This window comes from Hylobates moloch, unplaced genomic scaffold, assembly GCF_009828535.3.
Source record: "Hylobates moloch isolate HMO894 unplaced genomic scaffold, HMol_V3 SCAFFOLD_24, whole genome shotgun sequence".
In the NCBI taxonomy this organism is placed as follows: Eukaryota; Metazoa; Chordata; class Mammalia; order Primates; family Hylobatidae; genus Hylobates; species Hylobates moloch.
Window position 1 is genome coordinate 9,594,970 of NW_026652299.1, and position 25,708 is coordinate 9,620,677.

At 33.6% G+C, this 25,708-nt stretch overlaps 1 long non-coding RNA gene across 2 annotated transcripts in view; it reads left to right on the plus strand.

The window, feature by feature from the left end:
• Positions 1-306: 306 nt before the first annotated feature.
• Positions 307-25,708, plus strand: part of LOC131382423 (uncharacterized) — a 34,417-nt gene continuing 9,015 nt past the window's right edge. The window contains exons 1-3 of one of the 2 annotated variants that reach the window (XR_009211892.1): positions 307-368; positions 2,926-3,034; positions 9,889-10,106. This is a non-coding gene — a long non-coding RNA (uncharacterized LOC131382423). Of the gene's footprint in view, positions 369-2,925; positions 3,035-9,888; positions 10,107-25,708 lie in introns of those variants that run through there. The other variant, XR_009211893.1, reaches the window with a different exon arrangement.

Sequence of the window (25,708 nt, forward strand, 5' to 3'; positions counted from 1 at the left end):
GAAGCAAACAAACAAACTAACAAACAAAAAACCTCAACAAACTGAAAGTAGGATGTTGTAGGACTATATCTTTAGGTAGCCACAATGGGAGAGTGCAGTTAAATTAGCCCCCAAAGAGGGTAATTTAAAAATACTTACCATTGTCCCAAATGACTGCACTGCATATAAGAATATGGAGAAGTTTCTGCTTTTGAGTAGAATGTGACAGTCTCCATTTTTGTCAGTTAAACTGCTCATCACCTATCCAATTTTACATACCTGTCTTTACTTGATATCCTAGGCTAGCCACACCTTCATATTCCTTTCTACTTCATTAGAACGTATGAAAAAGATTTCCTGGCAGATAAAGAAGATACTGCCACTTACAGGTATCTATTTGTTTGCTAAATGAAGTGAGCATTTTATTTTCCTTGACCGTATTTTGCTCAGACTGGCTATCTTGGTTTCTGTTACCCTATCCTCTTAGTTTTTACCCAAATGTTGTAATCATTGATTTTCCTTATATTCTAGTCTCATGGTTTCTGATCAGTAGGTGAATTTCATCACCTTGATTTATTGGATATGGGTTCTGGCAACTTGCTAAACTTGACCATAATAACATTGCAGTGTCATTTAATATCACTGTCCTTTCAGACTCTTGCATGTCTGCTTCTTTCAACCTCTGACCTCATCCCAGATGATAACTTGTCAGTTTTGACTGCCTGCCAAGATTTAACCCAGCACCTAACCTTGATTTCTGGTGTTTATTTGTTCTCTATCTCCAAATTGATTACCTGGCTGCAGACCTCTGACATCCTTTTGGCCACCTTCTGTAGCCTACATACACAGGGCCAGGCTTGAGCTCCATGCCTGCCTCCTATGTGAATATCTTAAATGATATTTATTGCTTTGGGGATGGGGAAGATTCTAAAAGAATCACAAAACAAAAGCATTGTAAAATTAAAACCGTACAAAAAAAAAAACTCATAGGTAGTGAAAATCCCTTGCATTTCCCATTCTTTTTTACTAAGAATGTTTTAGCATAACAATCTGGTATATAATCACCCAAGTATATATACCTATAACATTTGATACATAATAAACATTTTTAATAAAATGATATAATTTGCTGCAACTTGCTTTTTCATCAGTTTCCTTTTGATGAATGTTTCTAGGTTTCTCCTGTTATAAAAAGTGCTGTGTCTATATCCTCATAAGTTTGTCTTCGACATTTACATACATGTTTCTAGGATACATTTATTGAAATGTAACTGATAGAAATTGAAAGAAACTATGATGGTCTTAATGACATAGGGATTTGATTGCAGTCTATCCTAAAATGCTCAAGCTTCAGGTAAATATCTATAAATTAAATTGTGAGCCATCTAATTTTCCACTGTTTTTTAACACAAAACCCTTTTAAAACTTAAACATAAAGATAATAGCAATATATGTCATTTATATTTGAAAAAATATCAGTGATATCTGACACTTTTCTTTCTGAAGCTCAATTATTGTGATAATTAAGCTTGTAAGCCAAGGAGAATAGTTTTTCACGCTGTTATTTTTAGAGGAATTTTACATGTCCCTCCCCCACCGCCAGTAATCCAACTTTTGTTTCTTTCAATTATTTTTTCAAAATTTGGTATAAATTTAAATTTAATATTTTGGGTTTCACTCAAAGATCTTCTTTTTGTAGATTACCACAATTAAAGATACATATCTCTGACCATTGAACACAACTCTTAAAACATTTCAAAAAAATTAAGAGCAAAAAAAAGCTTTAGAATATAATTTCTTTTCATTATTGGAGAGCAAACCTTTAGCAATATCCTTGGGGCCCTGGCATTATCTGTTAGAATGTGGCGTTTCAGATTCACAGGTCTAAATTTTCTACTTTAGTCTACTTCTGTTTTCAAACTCAGTTTCTAAAATACCAGTTTTCCTTAAAAGCTAAAATGTTAGGAACAACAGAAGCAGTCGAAGGTGCTGCTTCTGTTATAAAGCTTTGGATTTTCTGGTTACATAGAAATGTTTACCTGAAGTAAACATGATATAAGACTGAAAGCCTGAAATGGGCTTAGAATTTTATTAGGTTCCCCCAAAAGAATCATTTTGAGTAAGGTGGCTGATGTAATCAGTATTTCTGGAAAAAAATATAAAAGGTGAAATGTGCTAAAGAATTTTACTTGTACTTTACAACCATGAAAGTAGGAAGAGTGAAATTGATTAGAGATTAAAAACTTAGATACTCTTGCAGTCAGAAAAGAAATTGAAAAGCAATAGGCAATCATAGGAAAAGGAATTTTTAAGAAAGCAATTTTCAAAATTATGACATCATTATTCTGCAATGTGGAGCTCTCCATGTTTGTGAAGAGGTATGTGATCATTGTTCTTCATTATTCTTCTGTGACATGGTAAGATAGGATTTCAAGATGAGTCATGTTATGCAGACATAAAAACAAAAGAAACAAACCAGATGACTTTTCTTGAACCCAGTGAATAAGAATGTGAACAGATACAAAACAGGAATACTTACAAGACTAAAACAATATGGAATCAATTTATTCTTATATCCTGCTGGGCTTTAAATTTTCATTATTGAATTTTAAAAATTATTTGTGGGTTCTATGACTTAAGTAGGTCAGGTATTTTAGTTATCACATTATCAGGGGGATAACACACTTTTACACTATATCCAGGAGACCAGTAGATGGATGTCCAATTTGCTATACAGAGTTAATAGTGCAGATGATCCCTGGTTTAGGATGGTTCAACTTAAGATGTTTCAACTTTACAAATATAATTCCATTATAAATTGAGGAGCATCTGGATTTATGTTGCTTTGACTTAGGATTTTTCTACTTCACAACGGGTTTACCAGGGCATTAAGTTCACTTTTGACTTACAACATTTTCAACTTGCGATATTTTTGACTTATGATAGGTTTATTGGGACGTAACCCCATCATCAGTAAGTCAAGGAGCATCTGCATATGAAAGATCTGGAATACATTTTTAAGGTACAAGTTACAATATTCCTGTGATTACAGAAGGTAAGACACATCAAAAAAAAATCTGACATTTACTGAAAATCTTTGCCTCTGGGAAGATTTTTCATGGCCCTTTCCAAATTCCCCTGGTTACTAGCAATCATTTTATTTTCTGAACTGCTAATGTATCCTGTAAATGAATCTTCCTAGGTATCCATAACACTTTACTGAACTTGTTTTTCACATATCTAACTCCTTGTATCCAAGTTAGGCATATCTTATTTGACTACCTATGGTGCATATGACAGTACCCAATGTCTAGTAAGTACCAAATAAATACTACTGATTATTTGCTGAATCTTAAAGCATCCTCTGAATTAACTCCAATCTACTTATCATTATAATTATTGTCATAAAATAATATGTCCAAAAAAACAACTACTTATTGTGTCCATTATGCATAAAGCAACAATGAATTGCTTTTACATGTGGGAGAATATTAGCTGTCATACAAAGCAAATGAAATAGGTGCTAAGTTTTTAAGTAGATTCTATTTTGAATTATGAAATTAACAAGGTAGACACATATAAACACAAATACTGCATACATATGCGTGTATTACATATACCTGTGCATGCATAATACATACATATATGTGTGCATACACATATACACATAAATATATAAATACATATGTATATATATATAGAGAGAGAGAGAGAGAGAGAATTGAATATGCATAGAAAAATGCAGAGGCCTATAGAACAATCTATGCAAAGTGTGGTTCATGCACTGGCTATGAACTCTTGAACTGTTAGTTACTGGTCCACAGTAAGATGAAGCACTTGAGCTGAAAAGTAAATCAGATATAGAAGTAAGCACGATATTTAGTTGAGCTGACTTTTTTTGATAGCAAGAAGTTGTTGTTGAAGAAAACAGTGACTTGATTTACATGCTGGCACAAGTTCCTGATCTTGTTTTGGGCTGGCATTTCAAGTAGCACTGCAGTATAAAACTAATGTGTTTAATCTGCATGCAGAAGGATCTATGCTCTATGACAACATTTCTATCACTTCAGCTGTTGACCGTGCAGCTAACTGCAAAGAAAGATGATTCACTGACTTACAATATCCCATTAGTTCATGTACCATGAGAGAATACCTCAACTTTATGATAATATAAAAGTACTACATATTATAGGAACATCAACAGAAAAACAGGCAAAAGAAACATTTGGATTTTTATATAAGTGCTCGTAAAAAGATCAATGAGTTCAACATCGTAATGAATGGATACATGTGAATGGAGACTATAATAGACATCATGTCTCACTTATTGAATCCCTCCCAAATTTAAAAATTGGATAGTATCAAGTGCTGACAAGGATGCAGAGTATGAGCACTTATCTATTGCCAGTATCTAAAATGGTAAATGTATACAGCTGTTTTGCTTCTATTTGTCATGCTTCAAGACTCCTCTGTCCTACTATCTTCTTCTCTTGAATTCCTTCAGTGTCCATGATATCGAGTCTCCTTTATTATTTTCTATTCAGTGCCCACTCACTTTGAACCATGGTATACATAGCCTGTCTTATACTGTTATTTTAATAACTTCATTCTGTGCTTATTCTCCTTCATTTTCCCAAATAGGTTGCAAAATCCTTGAGAGCAAAAATGTATTTTGAACATATATTTTATATTTCATTGTTATTAATCCTCTCAGAATCCAGCACAATGCTTCTTATAAAGAGTATAGTTAAATTCATACTTGTAAATGAGATTGAAAGATAATGATACATTATCCTAAATGGAGTAGAGAAAAAATGGTAAGGAGAAAAGGAAGTTTTTAAACCATCTTTGTATCCAAAGGCGGTATGTATATATGTGTGTATATATATATATACATATATATATGTGTGTGTATATATATGTATATATTGCTTGGATGCACTGAGAATAAGGACCAACGGTCTATTAACAGCTTTAGTTTATTTCTAAAATGAAAAGAAATGAGAATAAAAGCTAACATATATGACTTGGAGCAGAGTTGGGGAAGAGCAAGGGCAGAGGGTGAGATCACACAACTAAAGAATATTAGAGCAAAAATAGACTAGAGGTAAAATTGAGGATCAATCATTTTATCATTTAGCATTCTAAGGCCCAGACAAGTTAATCGGGAGGATGTCTAGCTACTTATTCACAAACCCTGTGTCTCTGATCACTTTATATAGCAAACAGGATGTTTTTAAAGAACAATTAAACAAGGAAAGCAGAATAGATTACTATTTGGGCATAGTTAAGATGTTATCCTTATAAACATGAAAGAAAACATATAGCTTAAAGGAAAAATTTGCCCAAGATTAGAAACAAGAATCTATAAGAGATGTTTAAAAACTTTTAAGCCAATGATACTGCTGGAGGCAGTCAAACCACGCCTTCTCTCCCCATAGAGGACCTAGGTTTATTCTAGAGTAGCCAGCCGGTTAGGCAATGCGCCCACAGTGTCACTGATCCAGCCTTGCTCTCAATTGGTAACTAAGTGGAGTTGCTGGTGAGGCATTTCCACTGACATCATGATTCTGAAGTACTCCTGGCTATCACTTTCATTCTTTGGATAGTTATATTCTCCTGAGTGGCCAGAATGAGATTAAATTGGTAGCAAAGAGCTACCAAAAGTTTTGTGAATTCTCTTGCAACATGTTCAGTTGTCAAAGCCAAATGCAGTCAACAGGCAGTTGCATTCTATTGTTGTAATACACATTATTTTATATTGTTTGGTAACAATAAATACTGGATCAATTAGAAAACTCTCAAGGTTCATTTTCAAGAGGGACTTGACTTTTATTATAATTTTGCTAAAGGTAATCTTAGAGGGAGGTTTGAGTTAATAATAACTCAGATTTCTGAAGGGACAATTTTGTTAAGTGTTCGTAGTGCTTAAATATACCTCACACTCTTTAAATAATATACAAACATATACATCAGATAAGTGTAGAGGAAAAATGGAAACCATTGAGATGCAGCTATTCTTTAACATTTGTCTTGATCTAACATTATGTGGTCATATTCTGAGAGGCAGGTAAAAGAGTTGATCCAATGATAACCTGTGAACTTCAGATTATTGTTTAATAAAGCAAATGAACATCTGTGTTAAGGAATTACCTATATTCACATTTAAACTTCTTTAGGCAATTTACACTGTTTTCCATTTCACTTTTTTTGTGTGTGTGTATGCATGTTGCAGTGTTAGTTGCAAATGTGGATGAGGTGGTGCTTTGGAGAGTTAACTGTGTTACAAGCCTTGATTCTTCCGTTGTCTTATTGTGTGACTTCATAGAAATGACTTACCTTTTCTGTGTATTTTGTTTGTCAAACTGCAAAATACTTGCATTTAAAGTATTTGAGAGGCTAAGTTAGGTGAGAGGCAGCAAGCATTTTCAGCTCTTCAGATTATATATGCCATATAAATACAAAATACAGACATCTGTATGCATTGAACAGAATTTTGCTGTGACAACTATAAATACAGAAATACATATTTGGCTACTTAAATTGATCATTGGTTGAAATATTAATTTCAAAAATGAGCTATACTTCTGAGATATTTTCATCTACTCAGTGCAGCAGACTTGACCTCCACAAGGCAGCCCTCTGATTATTACTGTGAAGCATGAGTTGTGTGAACCCTGTTTCTAGATTTGTGTTAAAAAGGAGCTTTTTATTTGTAAGATATTACCCAACCTCAATTACTGAGTGATACACAGACAATCAACCCCATATTTACTACATATGAGAATACCATAATATTGACTCCAACTCTGAGCCAGCAGTTGTGCTTGTTATATTCTTCCTTCCTCTTTTTAAAACATCATTTATGCTTTATCTCCAGGTCACATATTATGGTGGCTGTAATTGAAGCTATTTTGTACATTCAATGGCATCTTCACTAATGGCTCTTCCGTGGGAGTGACTATTACTACTTTCACAAATAAAGCTTTTTAAAGACTTTTTCTTTTAAAAATAAAATTACCCAAAAGTATTACAGATGTTGATGGGCTTTCAAATCTTCTCAGAATTATTTCAAATTGTATGTTTTATGTAACACATAAGACTCATTGACACGGTAGCTAGAGATACTTCTAAAGCAAATATTTTTGAGATCTGAAAATACAAGTGTATATATAGGTTTTCTTATACTTTTCATAGTCCACATTTTATGAAAGCACGTGGGAAGATAAATCTACAATAAAATTAGGGAATAAAAGAATATTAAGTGAGTTTACCAAGCTAATTATAACTCTTATTTCGTGTTAACACAATCCTTTGAATACAATAGATATTATTAAATTGTCTTCTTTGTGTCTCTGTACTCCAGGTATTTTTAAAATTCTTATTTAGATAGTCACGAGAAAGACATTATAGTATAAAGATATTTTTTAGATAATTAAAATTAATCTTGCATTTTGTATTCCACTCCCAAGGAAATGAATTGTTTTCAAGTGTTTATAGTTTATAATTGAATCTTTAATATCCTAAGAAACCTAAAACTTGCAATAGCCTTGCTGTCTTTTTAAAGCATCTATGTACACAAAATCATAGAAGTTCATGCTCACTGTTTGATACCTATGATTTTTGAGCTCTAATTTCTGACGTTAACAAGTCAGAATGTGATGTTGGGAACAGAAAGGGAAATATTACGTCTCTGGGTCAAATGTGAATCTAAAATCCATTCGTTTTTTTTAATGCTTTCTTTATTACTAGTCCTGGACAGAGACTTAGGTTGTTTCCATAGCTCGACTATTGTGAATAACGATGCAATGAACATTGGAGCACAGATGTCTCTACAACATGCTGATTTTATTTCCTTTGGGGTGCACATTCAGACGGGGGATTGCTGGGTCACATGGTACCGTGGTAGGAAAAAGTGATTATAAAGTAGTACTCATTTCCAGACTTTCGAATATCATCTGGCATTAAAATAGCAAGCAGATCTTTATCTCAAGAGAACTCGGAGCTCACAGTGGGGTTAAAGAGTAATCAAAATACCTCCAGTGATGGAAATCCTGCTTTAAAGCCATCGTTCAGCTTAGGTACATCAGTCAGACCTGCTGCCTTACTTCACTAAGAAGAGGGCATGTCACTCTTTCAGTAAAACAGACAGAATAAGACTGAGAGAGTGTGTGTCCTTGGCAATGTAGAGTTTAATTATGGAATACAATAAGATTTCAGACTATCTTAAGATGAGGATTTGCATTGCTATAGCTTAGTAACTTCTGTTTCCAGAGAGGTGTAAATTGGTTATGACCTTGGAGTCTTTATATTACAGTTACATATTTTCTTAGTAAAAGATTCATAAATGCAGTTCTTATCAGAGTAAACTTTTAAAAATTCTGAAAAAAAACCCTCGTAATTAGAACAGTTGGGAGATGCTGTACTCAGCTCCTATATTTTATTTATAAAAGAGAAGAAAGATACTCAAGACACTGGATCAAGACTGTTCAAGTTTGAACCACACTTACCATATGTGTCATGTTGACCTAGTAACTTCACTTCTTGGTACTTCAGTGTCATTATCTGAGAAGTGAGAATGGAAATAATACCTAAGGTTTATTGTGAAGATTAAGTTCGAGAACACATATGAAAAACTTGGAACAGTGCCTGGCACTTAATAAGTGTTTAATAAATTCTAGCTGTTACTTTTACTATAATTTTATATAGTATATACTGAAGGCATACCACATGATGTATTGATAAACATATGCACAGTGAAATGATTGCTACAGTCAAACATATTAACGTGTCCATCTCCTCACATGCATACTTTTATTTTGTAGTAAGAGCACCTGAACTCTGCTCAGCAGATTTTCAGCATACAATAAAATGTATTAACCATACTCCTTATGCTGAAAGTTCTGTCTGTAAATTTATTCATCCTACATAACTGTACCTTTCTATCCTTTGACCTACATCTTCTGATTCCCTCCCCCACATTGCCCTACCCCTGGTACAAAGGTGCTGATTTTATTTCCTTTGGGGTATTTACACAGAAGGGGAATTACAGAGTCATCTGGTAGTCTTATTTTTAATTTTTTGAGAAACCTCATACTGTTTTCCATAATGGCTGTATCAATTTATATTCCCACCAACAGTGTTGGTTATCTTTTTTTCACACGCTCATCAACATCTATCTTTTGTCTTTATGATAATAGATATTTTGACAGATGTGAGGTGATACTTCTTTGTGGTATTGATTTGCACTTTCCTAATGATTAGAGACACTGAACACCTTTTCATATACCTGTTGTACTATTGCTGTTTCTAAAAAAGGAGCCATTTTATCTCTTATTTAAATCATTCTTTTTTCAACTATTGAAAATTTATAATGAATATATGCTATATTTGATTTCATAGTCCGTAAGAGATTAGAAAGATTAAATAATATAATTAGGTATACATTTGGAGGTAGGGGAGGACCAAAAAAGGTGGGTGAGTTCCCAAAGATAGAAGAAAGAACAAGTAGCTGTCGGTTAATAGCGGCACATAAAATTAGATAAAATTAGTACAAAAATTACAAAGGCCTACATATCTAGGTCATCTCAGGCCGTTTAATTTAAAAGGTGTAACACTATTTCAATATTTACTATGGGAATGAAAATAATAAAATAGAGTAAATAATATTTTAAAATGAATTTCTTGGGTTATTAAAATAGCTTAAATTATGTTCAGTGCATTATGTTAAAGAATAGTGATATATCTCTAAAATATTTTAGTGAGGGCTTATTTCAGACTTTGTTTATTAAAGAAAATTACCTATTCAGATGCATTTTTGCATTATAAAATCACATGTTGCCTTTATACTTAAATAACCTGTCTCTTCGCTGCCCTTGCATTTTCTGCGTATTCCGGTCTCACACCCAGCTGCAAGTTCCGCTTCAGTTATATCTGGGCATCTCCAGCAGCTGTCTCCTGTGCTCGCTTCTCCAGTTCAAGACCATGGTGCTTTATCTGCTCCAGTGCCACTCGAGGGTATCAATGCTAAGTCTCTTCTGTTTGAGAAGCTACATGAAGTCATCACCAATCTCCTGGGATTCACCATGAGCCAGATACTCACGGCAGAGACATTCCCTCTCCACCTCCATCACCACTGTTGTCCTAATTCCTCAGAAATACTGCTCCCTCGAGGCCACAGTGAGTTAAAGCCACACTGTGCCCATGTTCCTTCATGCTTTTCTCAATATATTTTTCAGAATTTTATACATAATTTACTAAGAACTTATTATATACTATACATATTATAGACATGAAGGATATGATTGTTACATAGACCTGATTCCTGGCTCAGTGAATTGGAAGATGAATGCAAGTAAATTAGCCACTAAAATATAACCAAGCACTTATGGATCTACAGCTGAGACTCAGATATTGTTATTTTTAACTTTTCCCTTATTACTCCATCTGCCTCCTCTCCAGTATCAGGTTACTAAAATCCAATGACATGAAGGGCAGTTTACTTTTGACACTCAGAGATGAGGCTGCACAATGGGAGGGTGCATGAGTGTAAGAATCTGGGAGAAATTGCTGGGTTGAAATCAACATACATTTTCCATTTTATTAAAACGAAGCCAAATAATTGTCCCAAATTGGTTTTACCAATTTATATTCTAACCCGCAATGTGTGGCAATTCGCCTTGTTTTTCTACTTTATCAAATTATTCATTTTCTTTTTTAACATTTGACAACTGTGAAGGAAGCATGCTTTTTAAAATTTTCACTCTACAGTTAGACATATCTATCTGTATATACTTTCATATGTGACAAAGTCGTGTATGACTTTGTTTATACACAAATACGCATATCTATCTATCAAGATTTTATATAGGATAGTTCATAATCATATAATTTACCAAATCACTATAAGGCAAATACTCATATAATTTATACTTGCATCAAGTACAGAATATTCCTAGCACCTCAAAGTCTCATTCATGTTCCTTTGCAATACAAATCTCTCTCTTGAGCACCATGTCATACTCTCTCGAGAAGTAATGTTAACATTGGATCATTCTTTTTCCCATGTGATTCTTCTTCACCCCAATCATTTAATTCATCTGTTCATTTTAAGTCAAGCGTTTTACACCTAAGAACAGTTCTTTGCATTTCCCACAAGTTCTTGAATAAGGAGTTCATTTGGATTCTGTTTCTTTTTGTTTGTTTTCTGTTTGTGTTTCATTTGCGCATTGGTTATTGAGCTGTTCCTCAACTTTAAGCTTTCTTTCACTCAAATACTTACCTAGAGTGCTGACAAAACAATTCTACTTTCTAGACAGTCAAGGTGAACATTATTTATTCCAATGCAATTCTGGTAATATTTAAACACCTCCACAGCCATGAATCCTCTAAGGATGCTAAGCACTTAGAAAGGTCTTTTCATTTTCACAGCAGTATTTGGCATACACAGACAGGTCAGGTATTATATGAAGATAATAAAAATAATGGAGCTTACCACAAGGAAGGAACCTATTATTAATTGTTTGAGAGAGGCTCTCCTTGTAGTGAAAGAAATATGCTGCTTCCTGCAGGATTTCATAGCATCATATTGCTAGGAGGGAACTAAGAAATCATCTAATCCTATCCCTCAAGGTTTAGGGAGGTGAACTGATGTACTGTTGACCCTTACATTTATATATGACTTTTCTTTGTCAGGAAAAAAACAACCAAAAACAACAAGAAAAACAATGAAGGGGTAGAAATTATAGACCTATAATGAGATGATCTTAATATGCTTTTATTTTTTATTTAAAAAATAAAGGCAAATAAAAAATGCAGCAAACTCAAAATGCAGATTTTATAATAAACACCCATACAACCAAAACCTAATATTGACAATATTCATTTATTGTATTTGCTTTAATTTTTGTATATAAATATTGTAAAGTTAGAATTTCTCTTATTCTCTACAGCCAGTTGCCTTGTCTTTCTTTCTCTGAAGTCACCACTGGCATATATTAAGTTAATAGCCTTCTAGTTCTTTTAAAAGTGCTGCTGCCTAGATTTTAATTTTCCCATTATTTTTGATACATTTTATATATTAATGAATGTAGTCATTTTTATATACTTTCTAGAAATCACATTTCTCTCAATATTCCTTTTTGAAATCTACAGTTATATATTGATGTAATTTATTTCTTACAAGTAACATACAGTGTTTAATTGTAGGAACAGATTTAATTTTATTTGCTCATTTTCTTCTATTAGACATTTCAATTGCTTTGAAATTTTACATATTGTAAGCAATGTTGTGATAAAAAAATGCTTGTATGTATCTCTTTGGGATGATTTTCAAGACGTTCTTGGCAAGGGGTCTTACTATGTCATAAGCATGTACACTTAATTTTTTTATTTTTTTAACTTTTATTTTAAGCTTAGGGATATAATGCAGATTTGTTACATAGGTAGACTTGTGTCGTGGGGATTTGTTGTACAGATTATTTCATCATCCAGATATTAACCTAGTAGCCATTAGTTGTTTCTCCTGTTCCTCTCTCTCCTTTCATCTCCACCCCAAATCCCCACTGTGTGTTGTTCCTCTCCATGTGTCCATGAGCTCTCATCATTTAGTTCCCACTTTGTAAGTGTGAATGTGTGATATTTGGTTTTGCATCCCTGTGTTACTTTGCTGAGGATAATGGTCTCCAGCTGCGTCCATGTCCTTGCAAAGGACATGATCTCATTCCTTTTTATGATCGCATAATATTCCATAGTGTATATGTACTATATTTTCTCTATCTAGTCTATTACTAATGGACATTTGGGTTGATTCCATGTCTTTGCTTTTGTGAATAGTGCGGCAGTGAACATATATGTGCGTGTGTCTTTATAATAGAATGATTTATATTCCTTTGGATATACATACAGTAATGGGATTGCTGGATTGAATGGTATTTCTGTCTTTAGTTCTTTGGGAAATCACCACCCTGTCTTCCACCATAGCTGAGCTAATTTACACTCCCACCAACAGTGTATAAGCATTCCTTTTTCTCTACAATCTTGCCAGCATCTGTTATTTTTTGACTTTTTAATAATAGTCATTCTCACTGGTGTTAGATGGTATCTTATTGCGTTTGTTTGTTTGTTTTTGAGACAGATTCTCTCTCTGTCGCCCAGGCTGGAGTGCAGTGGAACTAACTGCTCACGGCAACTTCTGCCACGTGGATTCAAGTGATTATCATGCCTCAGCCTCCTGAGTAGCTGGAATTACAGGTGCACACCACCATGCGTGGCTAATTTTTGTATTTTTAGTAGAAATGAGATTTCGCCATGTTAGCGAAGCTGGTCTTGAACTCCAGACCTTAATTGATTTGCCCTCTTTGATTTCCCAAAGTGTTGTGATTACAGATGTGAGCCACTGTGTCCGACCTCATTGTGGTTTTAGTTTGCATTTCACTAATGGTCACTGATGTTGAGTTTTTTTTTTCATATGATTGCTGGCCACATGTATGTCTTCTTTTGAAAAGTGTCTGTTCATATCATTTGCCCACTTTTTAATGTTTTTTTTTTGGTTTTCGTAAATTTAAGTTCCTTATAGATGCTGATTATTGGACTTTAGTCAGATGCATAGTTTGCAAAAATTTTCTCCCAGTCTGTAAATTGTTTGCTTACTCTATTCATATTTTATTTTGCTGTGCAGAAGCTGTTTAGTTTAAATAGATCTCATTTGTTAATTTTTGCTTTTGTTACAAATGCTTTTGGCGTCTTAGTCATAAAACTTTTGCCCGTGCCTATGTCTTTAATGGTATTGCCTAGGTTGTCTTCCAGGATTTTTATACTTCTGGGTTTTACACTTCAGTCTTTAACCCATCTTGAGTTAATGCTGTATATGGTGTAAGGAAGGATCCCAGTTTCAGTCTTCTGCATATGGCTAGACAGTTATCCCAGCACCACTTATTAAATAGGGAATCCTTTCCCCATTGCTTGTTTTTGTCAGGTGTGTTGAAGATCAGATAGTTGTAGGTGTGTGGCCTTATTTCTGAGTTCTCTATTCTGTTCCATTGGTCTATATGTCTGTTCTTGTAGCAGTACCATACTGCTTCGGTCACTGTAGCCCTGTAGCACGGTCTGGAGTTGGGTAATGTGATACCTCCAACTTTGTTCTTTTTCCTTAGGATTGCTTTGCCATTTGGGCTCTTTTTTGGTTCCATAAGAATTTTAAAATAGTTTTTTCCAATTCTGTGAAGAATGTCAATGATAGTTTAGTGGGAATATCATTGAATCTATAAATTGCTTTGGGCAGCATGGCCATTTTCATGATACTGATTCTTCCTATCCATTAACATAGAATGTTTTTCCATATGCTTGTGTCATCTCTGATTTCTTTGAGCAGTGGTTTGTAGCTCTCCTTGTAGATGAAAGATACAGAGATCTTTCATCTCCCTAGTTAACTGTATTTCTTGGTATTTTATGCTTTTTATGGAAATTGTGAATGGAAGTTCATTTTAGCTCTTGGCTTGACTGCTGTTTGTGTATAGGATGCTAGTGATTTTTGCACATTGATTTTTATATCCTGAGCCTTTGCTAAAGTTGCTTATCAGCTTAAGAAGGTTTTGGGCTAAGATGATGGGGTTTTCTAGATACAGGATCGTGTCATCTGCGAACATGGATAGTTTGACTCCCTTTCTTCCTATTTGAGTGCCCTTTATTTCTTTCTCTTGCCTGATTGCTCTGGCTGGAACGTCCAGTACTGTGTTGAATAGGAGTAGTAAGAAAGGCATCCTTGTCTTGTGCCGATTTTCAAGGGGAATGCTCCTAGCTTTTGCCCATTCAGTATGATGTTTCCTGTGGGTTTTTCATAGATGGCTCTTAATATTTTGAGGCATGTTCCTTCAATATCTAGTATATTGAGAGTTTTTAACATGAAGGAATGTTGAATTTTATTGAAAGCCTTTTCTGCATCTATTGAGATAATCGTGTGGTGTTTGTCTTTAGTTCTGTTCATGTGATGAATCACATTTCCTGATTTGCGTATGTGAACCAACCTTGCATCCTGGAGATAACTTGATCGTAGTGGATAAGCTTTTTGATATACTGCTGGATTCGGTTTGCCAGTTTTTTGTTGAGGATTTTTGCGTCGATGTTCATCAAGGTTATTGGCCTGAAGTTTGTTGTTGTTGTTGTTGTTGTTGTTGTTGTTTTATTTCTGCCAGGTTTTGGTATCAGGATGATGCTGGTCTCATAGAATGAGTTAGAGAGGAGTCCCTCCTTTTCAAGATTTTTGCAATAGTTTCAGTAGGAACGGTACCAGCTCTTCTTTGTACATCTGGTAGAATTCAAGTGTGAAAGCCCTCTGGTACTGGGCTTTTTTTCGTAGGTAGGCTATGTATTACTGCCTCAATTTCAGAACTCATTATTGGTCTGCTCAAGGATTCAATTTCTTCCTGTTTCAGTCTTAGGAGAGTGTATGTGTCCAGCAATTTATCAATTTTTTGCTAGATTTTCTAGCTTATGTGCATACGGGTGTTTATGATATTCTTTGATGGTTGTTTGCATTTCTGTGGGATCAGTGGTAGTGTCCCCATTATCCTTTCTGATTGTGTTTATTTGAATTTTCTCTCTTTATTAGACTAGCTAGCCATCTATTTTATTTTAGTTTATTTTTTCAAAAAACTAACTCCCGGATTTGTTGACCATTTGAATGGTTTCTTGTGTCTCTGTCTCCTTCAGTTCAGCTCTGATTTTGGTTATTTCTCGTCTTGTGCTACCTTTGGGATTTGTTTGCTCTTGGTTCTCTAGTTCTTTTAGTCGTGATGTTAGGTTGTTAACTTGAGATATTTCCAACTTTTTGATGTGGGCATTTAGTGCTATAATTTCCCCTCTTAAAACCGCCTTAGCTGTGTCCCAGAGATTCTGATACATTGTACATTTTTTCCCATTAGTTTCAAAGAACTTCTTGATTTCTGACTTGATTTTATTATTTACCCAAAGTCATTCAGGAGCAAGTTATTCAATTTCCATGTAATTGTAGACCATGTACACTTCACATTTTACTTAATATTGACAAAATTAGTGTACAAAATGTTTATACCTTGTTTTATACTTCGCATACATCTGGTATTGCCATGATTTTAAAATTTTGCCAGAATCATGGGTGAGAAAATTATTTTATAGCTTTCTTGTTTTTTATTTAAGTTTTAGTGAGGCTGAATATCTTTTCACCTGTTTCTTGACCATTTATCTCAGTGACATATTGACCATATAACTAGTTTTACTTGGTCATATGTGTTATTAAAGATTTATAGGATTTTGACATATTCCTGATAAGAATTCTGCTTTTATGTATATTGTATATGTATCTCCCATTCTCTAGGCTTATTTTGATTTTTATTTTGCCTTTGATCAAGCAAACTTTTCAAGTTGTGGTGAAGTCAATTTTATTAATCTTTTTTCTTTAATAATTTGGCTGTTTGGCTTTATATTAGATACTAGTGAGGGCAATTTTGTACATCCCCCTCCTTCTTCCCCCTCTATCTCCCTCCCTTCCTCTCCTACTGCTCTTCCTTTTTTCCTCTATTTTTTGAAGAATTATATAGTCTTTTGTTAGAAATTAATATTTCATAAGCATTGTGTAATTATTTTGTCAAATTATAATATTTGTGCATATAAAATGGTTAAATATTGGCAGTATCAGATGGTTCAACTTACATTATCAAATGTACAGACTAAGATTTGTGAAAAAATGACTTCTTTATGCTGTTTCTCTTCTCAAAGAAGGTAAGAGTTATATTTTCATTTATTATATTATGTGAGTCTATAACACTGTTTATTACATTTATACAATCAACTTTCACAACATTTAGATATTTTTGTGGGAAATTTACAGTCCTTGCTGCTGTTTTGAAAAGAACATTGATTGTTGTATAGGAATGCTCTATATTTTTGTATGTTTATCTTGTATCCAAAATCTCTGAGTTACTAAAATGTGTAAATTCTCTAATAATATAAGATTACTAGTTCTAAAATTGTTTTGGTTATATCTAGAAAAAACCTCATACAAAAACAAGGGGAACTTTATTTCTTCCTTTTTATAATATATATTACCAGGCTGAGAAAGATTCCTTCTTTTTCCAATTTGCTAGAAATTTTTAAATATGGATGCATTAAATTAGTCAAATCTGCAATTATGTTGTGGTTATGGAATCCTTTAATATTGTGAAAAAAATTAATGTTTTTGATTAACATCCAATCATCGTTATATTCTCAGATAAGTTCTACCTGCCCAACATGCATTATGCATTAATACCGCTCTCTCTGTGTCTCGTTTCTTTCTCTCTTTCTCTCCCTCCTTTCTCCCTCTTTCCCAATCTTGTGCTGCATTGATTTATAATGTTTTATTGTATTTAAGATTTGTTCATCACTGTTGGTAAGTAAAAAAAACCTATAACTTGTTCCTATGTTATCTTTGTTCAATTATAATATGGTATACCAGAATAATAAAATAAGCCGAGTCGTTTTCCTATTTATTATTTTCTCTGAAACATTGTGTGTAAGATATGAATTCTTCATCATCACTTGCTTAGGGAACAAAAACCTGTAAGGTATTGTGCCTCCTTTTGTAAAATACTTGACTACCACTGTAATTTACTTAATTATTATAATATTTAAGTTTACTTTTTACCTTGCATCAATTTTGAATGATTTATGTTTCCTTCCTTGAATGATTAGTCATTTGTTCAAAATATTCAAGTATTATTATTGAGTTAGACTTCTTAAATATTTAAAATGCTTTGCAAACTTTGTAACTATGTCTTCTTCTGGCTTCTAATATTTTTTAAAATTGTACTTTTGTTTCTACTAGAATCTTTTCAGTGAATCAACTTCTGCTGTTGCTCTTATGTTTGATTACCTGGACTTTATTGTTTTCTAACTTCTGATTTTTGCTTTTATTGGTTTCTTTCCTTTCGGTTCATCCTGGGTAATTTTTTTTGTTTTGTTTTCTAGTTTTTTAGTTGAATGCGTAGTTCATTTAGTTCATTTATTGATTTTTTTATAAGTGTACTTAATGCTTTCAATATCCTGCATTATCTATATTTACAAATTTTGATAATTTTTGCTTTTATTATATTTCAAATAAAAATAATTTATAATTCCATTTTTAATTTTTTAGAATTGTAAACACGCTTTTTTCTTTTAAGATTCTAAACATATGCTACTATGTAGAATTAACTGTTAATTTTATTTTATCATGGCCAAAGAACATGCACTTTATTATGAAATGTTTTGTGAAGTGGTCAGTTTTTAAAAATTACCTATGTTTGTTTAACAAAAAAATTAGTTAATAAAAATAGATACAAGTTTTCATATGTGTCTATCATACAAAGCTTTTATTTAATATTGTTTACACCTTCTGTGTTCTTGATCATTTTTAATCAATTTCATTTCTCAGCATCTAAATAGGTATATTTTGACTATTTCAGTTTTGTATTTCTACCATATCTACTGTAAATATTTTAAGGCTATGTTGTAAGTTACATGCAATCATAATATTGCTTTACATTCTTATGAGGATAAAGGAGTATTTCCTTTATCCTCATTTTACAAAGGCATTTTGCTTCATATAATATTTAGGAAATTATAATTTTCTCTTCGTAACACTCATTTTTGTACACTGTTCTAGTTCATTAAATTTGACTGGTATTCTTTATACAATCCGTTGTCAATTTTGTGACTTGGAATATATGTTCACCTTTTATAACTTATCTTTTCATTTTAAGTCATGTTTTGATAAAATATTTTTAATTTTTATATCAGCAGATTTTTCCAATAATTTAGAATTAGATCTTTTTGTTTTTATTTTAAAAGGCTTTCCACTTCCAAAATTGAAACATAATTACCTACATTTTTTATTGAGTTTTTAAATATTATTCTCAAAATGTCAGTTGTTGTAAAGAAAGGATTCCATTATAACTTTTCCCATATGGAGCCCCACAAAAAGCCCGTTCCAAAATAATATGATGATTTGACCTGTCTAGCAGTTATCTAGATCCCCCACCCAGGGGCTTGACTTCCGTTGACCTCACTCAGTGCTCAGGCATCGCCAACACTCTTCCCTAGACATCTGTCAAAGCCAAAAGGTACAATTATTTAACATCAAAGATCCCTGAGGTGGTGATAACAGTTGAGACTAACAAAAATCTGACAAAAAAAAAAAAAAAAAAAAAACTTAAAAAGGAAAGTTAGAGAATTAGATGTCTATACAGGGCTTTGAAAAGGACCAACATTTTCCTGGGACTCTAGAAGGAAAGTCCTGAGAAGGCTCTAATCTCTCATCCCTGGTTAACTTCAGGTTCTGCACAAGTGGAAATAAAGGCTAAAGGCAGACTTGTATACTGTCTTCTGGTGCATTGCAGGCATGCTCCAATGCATACAGCACCTTGGCAAAGGCTGGGAGGTGGTTCCAGGCACTTAAGGAAATCTGTGTCCAGTCGTCATCTGAACACTAACATACATACTTGAACAAAAACTTAAGTAGCTTCATATGAAAAGACTGACTTTACAGAATTAGTTGAGGAAAGTCTCAAAACAAAAACGTGTAACCACAATCACCACCACCAACAATGAGCAACAATAATAACCCATAGGAAAGCACAGAATGCGGGAGCACAGAACTTAGATTTTCAGAGTTGCAACATTATATTATTTTAAATCTCCCATTTTTAAACAAAACCACAAAAATATATAAGACATGATAAACAGGAAAGTATAACCCATACACAGAAAAACAAAAACAAAAGTCAAAAGAAACTGGTTCCTGAAAAAGCCCAGGTATTAGACTCATTAGACAAGACAGACATTAAACAGCTATTATAAATACGACCAAAAAAAAAGAAAACTGTATCTAAACAATTAAAGGATAATATGGAATGATGCCTCACCATGTACAGAATGTCAATAAAAAGATATAAATTATTTTTTAAAACCATATAGAAATTCTGGATTTAAATTAAAGTAATTGAAATGAAAATAAAATAGAGGAATTAGAAATAGATTTCAGCTATAAGCAGAAGAAATAATTGAACATGAAGATAGGCCAACGGAGATTATCTAGTCTGAGGAAGAGAAAGGAAAAACAAAAGAAAAGAAAATGAACAGAGCCTAAGAAACCTGTGGACACCGTCAAGCATACAATATATCCATAATAGAATATCCAGAAGGAGAAGCAAGAAAGGGGTAGAAAGAATATATGAAGAATTTATGGCTTAAAATCTCTCAAATTTGATGATAATATTTATCTGCACATACAAAAAGTTCAATGAAATCCATTTAGGATAAATTCAAAGAAATACACACCTACTCTCAAACTCAAAAGACAGAGATAATTTTGAAAGCAGTAGAAGAGATCCAACTCATCACATATAAAGGATCCTCAATAAAATTAACAATTTTTTTTTTTTTTTTTTGAGACGGAGTCTCGCTCTGTCACCCAGGCTGAAATGCAGTGGCACAATCTCAGCTCACTTGCAAGCTTTGCCTCCCAGGTTCATGCCATTCTCCTGCCTCAGCCTCCGGAGTAGCTGGGACTACGGGCACCTGCCACCACACCCAGCTAATTTTGTGTATTTTTAATAGATACGGGGTTTCACCGTGCTAGCCAGGATGGTCTCGATCTCCTGACCTCATGATCCGACCACCTCGGCCTCCCAAAGTGCTGGGATTACAGGCGTGAGCCACCGCGCCCGGCCACAACAAATATTTTTAACTCAACATTGTACTAGAGGTCCCAGCTAGAATAATACGAGAAGAAAAATAAGAAGAAGACACCTAGATTGGAAAGGAGGAAACACAACTATCCCTTTCAGCAAATGACATTATTTTGTATATGGTAAATCCTAATTAATCCACTAAGAAATCTATTACAACTAATAAATTGGCTCATAAAGTATGCAGGATACAAGAACAATGTATAAAAATCAATTTTATTTCTATTTACTTGCAATAAAGAACATCATCCAAAGGAAGATAACCAAACACTTAGAAATAAATTTAACAGGAAGTGCAGACTTGTACACTGTAAACTACAAACATTGTTGAAAAATGTTAAAAAAATACTTAAATAAACGTAAAGACACCTTATGTTTATAGATCAGAAAATGCAATATTGTTAAGATGATAATGCTCCTCAAAATAGAACAATAATTCAATTCAGTTTTTATAAAAAACCCAGCTTTCCTTTTGCACAAAGGAATCACCTCATCTAAACATTTGTATGTATATGCAGGGGACACAGAATAGCGAGAACAATCTTGAAAAAGAACGCAGTTAGAGGACTCATATGGATTTCAAATCTTACTACAAACTTTAATAAATAAAGACAATATGGCACTGGCACAAAAATTTACATATAGATCAATGGAATGAAATTTCCAGATATAAACTCTTACATTTATGGTCAATTAATTTTTCACAAGGTTGCCAACGTGACTCACTGGGGGGAAAAAAGCCTTTTCAAATAGTGGTACTGGAACAACTGGACTTCCACAGGAAAGGAATGAAGTTTGACTTCTACCTCACTCCATACACAAAAATTAAATCAAAATTGGTCATCAACCTGAATGTAAGAACTAAAATCTATAAAACTCTTACAAAAAAAATCTATGACCTTGTATTAGGCAATAGCTTCTTAGATTTGCCACTAAAAGAAAAGGGGACTGAATTAAAAAAAATGGATAAATCGGATTTCATCAATATTATGACCTTTTGTGCTTTACAGTATACCATCAAGAAAGTGAAGAGACAAACCACAGATTGGGAGCATGTAATTATTCATACTATAAGTGATAAAGGTCATGTATTTCAAATATTTTTTGCAGCCCTTACAATTCTACAAAATAATGACATCGCAAATGAAAATGTGAAAATCATTCAAATAGGGCATTTCTTTAAAGGCAAAAAATAAATAAATAGCCAGTAAGTATATGAAAATATGCTCAATGTCATTGGTCATTAGAAAAATGCAAACCAAGACCACAATGTGGTATTACTTCCCATCCACTCAGATAGCTAAAATTTTTAAAAGACAGTAAGAAAACGACTGTTGATGAATGTGCAGAGGCATTGGGATTTTATATACTTCTGGTGGGATTGTAAAACGGTACAGCAACATTGAAAAACAGTTTGATGCTTCCTAAAAAGCCAAATATAGAGTTACCATATGATCCAGCAATTCCTCTCCAGTGTATATACCCAAAAGAATTTCAAACATTTGTTCACACGAAAACCTGTAAGTGAATGTTCACAGCAGCATTATACATAATAGCCAAAGAGTGAAAAAAAAGCTAAATGTCCATCAACTGATGAAGGGATAAGCAAAACATAGGATATCCACAAAGTCTATTCTTATTAAGCAACGGAAAGGAAGGAGGGCACCGATAGATGTTAAAACATGGATGGACCTTGGAAACATCATGCTCAGGTAACGAGCCAGTCAAAAAGGGCCACATATTGTGTAATTCCATGTATATGAAATGCCCAGAATTGTCAAATCCATAGGAATAGGCGTTCGATTAGTGATTGCCAGTGATAGGAGAAGGGGGAAAATGGGGAGTGACAGCTAATGGGTATGGGGATTCTATTTGGGGTGATGAAAAGTTTTTAAGGAAGACAGTGGTAATCATTGCACAAACCTGTAGCAACACACTTCACTTCAAGAACTGTGAACTGGGCCTGATGCAGTGACTCATGGCTGTGATCCCATTACTTTGAGAAGCTGAGGCAGGCAGACTGCTTGAGCTCAGGAGTTCAAGATCAGCCTGGGCAACATAGTGAGACTCTGTCTCTACCAAAAATAATAATAAAAAAAATAGCTGGGCATGGTAGCACGAGCCTATAGTCCCAACTACTTGGGAGGCCAAGATGGGAGGATCACCTGAGCCTGGAAAGTCGAGGCTGCAGCGAGCAGACATCGTGCCACTTCACTCCAGCCTGGGCAATGGAGTGGGAAGGAAGGGAGGGAGGGAGGGAGGGAAAGAAAAGAAAAGAAAAAAAGAAAAGAAAAGAAAGAAAGAAGAAAAAGAAAGGAAGGAAGGAAGGAAAGAAAGAGAGAGAGAAGAAAGAAAGAAGAAAGAAAGAAAGAAACAAAGAAAGAAAGAGAGAAAGAAGAAAGAGAGACGCAAAAGGAGGAAGGAAGGAAGGGAAGGAATGAAGGGAGGAAGGAAGGAGAGAGAGAGAAATAAAGAAAGAAATAGAACTATGAACTGCATATTTTGGTTGAATTTTATAGTATTTGTTCTATATTCATAAAACTGCTATTAAAATTTTTAAAAACAGACAAGTGGAATATGGCAAAACTCATAAAATATAGAAAATAGGGATGTCGAATATTGTTTTCATCCTTGACTAAGTTTACCTAATACTTTTTAAAAAGCCATAAGCAGAAACTAAAACAAATTGATTGATTTTTGGTGTTTTGTATTAGACTCAATAATTTGTGAATGAATGCAAATAGTAGTAGAACATGGGAGCGCAAATGTTCTTGGGAGGAAAATTTTATGACTTGGTGATTTTAATACCAGTCCAGATGACTTATTCAAAATCTTAGATCTGGGTTTCAGTGTCAGTCGGCAAGGACATCCACAGATCTCCGCTTCTCAGGATCCATTGTTATTGCTACACATAATATTCCATTAAATCTCCCTCTCTAGTAATTCTACTTTGAGTTTTTACAGAAAAAATTTAGTTCAAAGGTGTGTATGAGTAATTGAGAAAATTTGAGAAGTTATATCACTTATAAATATCTAAAGGGTCCTTACTAGAAGAAACTTTTGGCAAATGATACACGATTCAAATGTATGGATATGAACTACGCATTGATTTGCATAGAAGTTGTCATAACACTTTTTGTTTTACTCTACTCTGCTAGAAAAATCTTTCTCAAAATAAACATCAATGTACAAGAGAAACATTTTTCACACCATATCCTTGATATATTTATGAAAATAAAAAATGTAAGATATTATTATTTTAGGAATTCCAATGCTCCTATCAATTTTGAAGTCCCCATTACCTTTGGAGAGTATAGTGAAGAGTTTTAATTTTTGATCCAAAAATATTTAAAAACGAAGAGAAACTAGAACAAAACAATAGCTAACCTTAAACCAAATAAGGCATAGAGTAATTTTCCTTATCTCTGTGAAAAAGGTGACAAAATTGGTACTGCTAAAAAAATGTCTCCTTCGTAAATGTCAGTTTTCTTTGGAAATCTTTAACAATGTTTATCACCTGTTATAATCTATCAAGTTAACAGTTAAATTTTTTAAAGTATCCCATTTTAAGAGGATCAGAAATAACATATAAGAAGAGCAGTCAGAAAATGTTCCCTGCTTGTCACTGTTCCCTGTTCTCTTCAGTCATCTAAATATCCAGTATGGTCGTCATGCTTATATTTTTAGTGCAGACGTAAGTATTCTGAACTTTTCATTTACTATTTATCATAAGCATGTGTTCATGTTGCTAAGATTTTCACAAAGGCTAAGCGATGCTTATTACTTAATAAAATTCATATGCCCATATTATACTTAACTATTAATTTCTGCACTTTAAAAATGTTTTATATTTTTGATTCTGCTGTAATGTGCATCTTCCTGCATATAGAATTAAAATTTTTTCCTTAAGATAAATTTCCTCCAAAAGTTATTGTTATTTTTCTTTAAAAAAAGAGCCCCAAACTTTAATATTTGGATATGGAGATAGAGAGAGAGAGGGGCACTTAAGTCATAGGAGTTAAGAGTTTGGACAGCATTAGGAGATATACCTAATGTAAAAGATGAGTTAATGGATGCAGCACACCAACATGGCACATGTATACATACGTAACAAACCTGCACGCTGTGCACATGTACCCTAGAACTTAAAGTATAATAATAATAATAATTATAATAATTAAAATAAAGAGTTTGGCCCGCCATCTACTATGGGTCCATGCACAAGATACTTAACCTTCTTTAGTTTTCTCTTTTTTTAATTTGTAAAATGAACCCGTATAATGCCTACAATAACTGGTTATTTATGTACATACATATAAAGCACATAGCTCAGAGTCAGACACATACTAAGCATTCAGTAAATAATATATAAAATGACACAACAATGATAGCGGTGATGATGAGGATGATGGGGGTGATGATAATGATGATGAGGAGGAGAAGGGATTTTAACAGTTTTTGATAACCTTTGCAATTTTCCAAACTAGATTTCCTCTTTCAGTCTATGAAGGTAAACAGTATATTCTAGCAGTTACGCTTAAAGTAATGCAATAAGAAGTATGTGTGTATTGTAAGGAAGGGAGAATTTTGGTATCAAGAAACATAATCACTCAGAAAGTAAAGAGATTCTGTGAAAAGTGAACGTGAATTATTTATTGTATCCACATTTTCCCAAAACTATTCCCTGGTGATTGCTCTTGGTGGTGGGTTTTGCTTGTTTGTAAAAGCAATAGACGTTGGTTTCTATACGTTGATTATCTTTACTAGATAAAATACAATAATCTTGAAGATTGTTGTCAAATGACCTGTTTGTTCTAGCCTTGGGAACATAGGAAGAAAGTGCATCTCACCCTAAAACAGCCAGTGGCAGGGTGATATATACTCCTGTGCATGCCTCTGGCATGCTCTACTCATTAGACTGAAATCCTCATCCAGTATTTGTTTTCACTCAGCCCACTGGGCAAAAGATATATGTAACATTCTGGAGT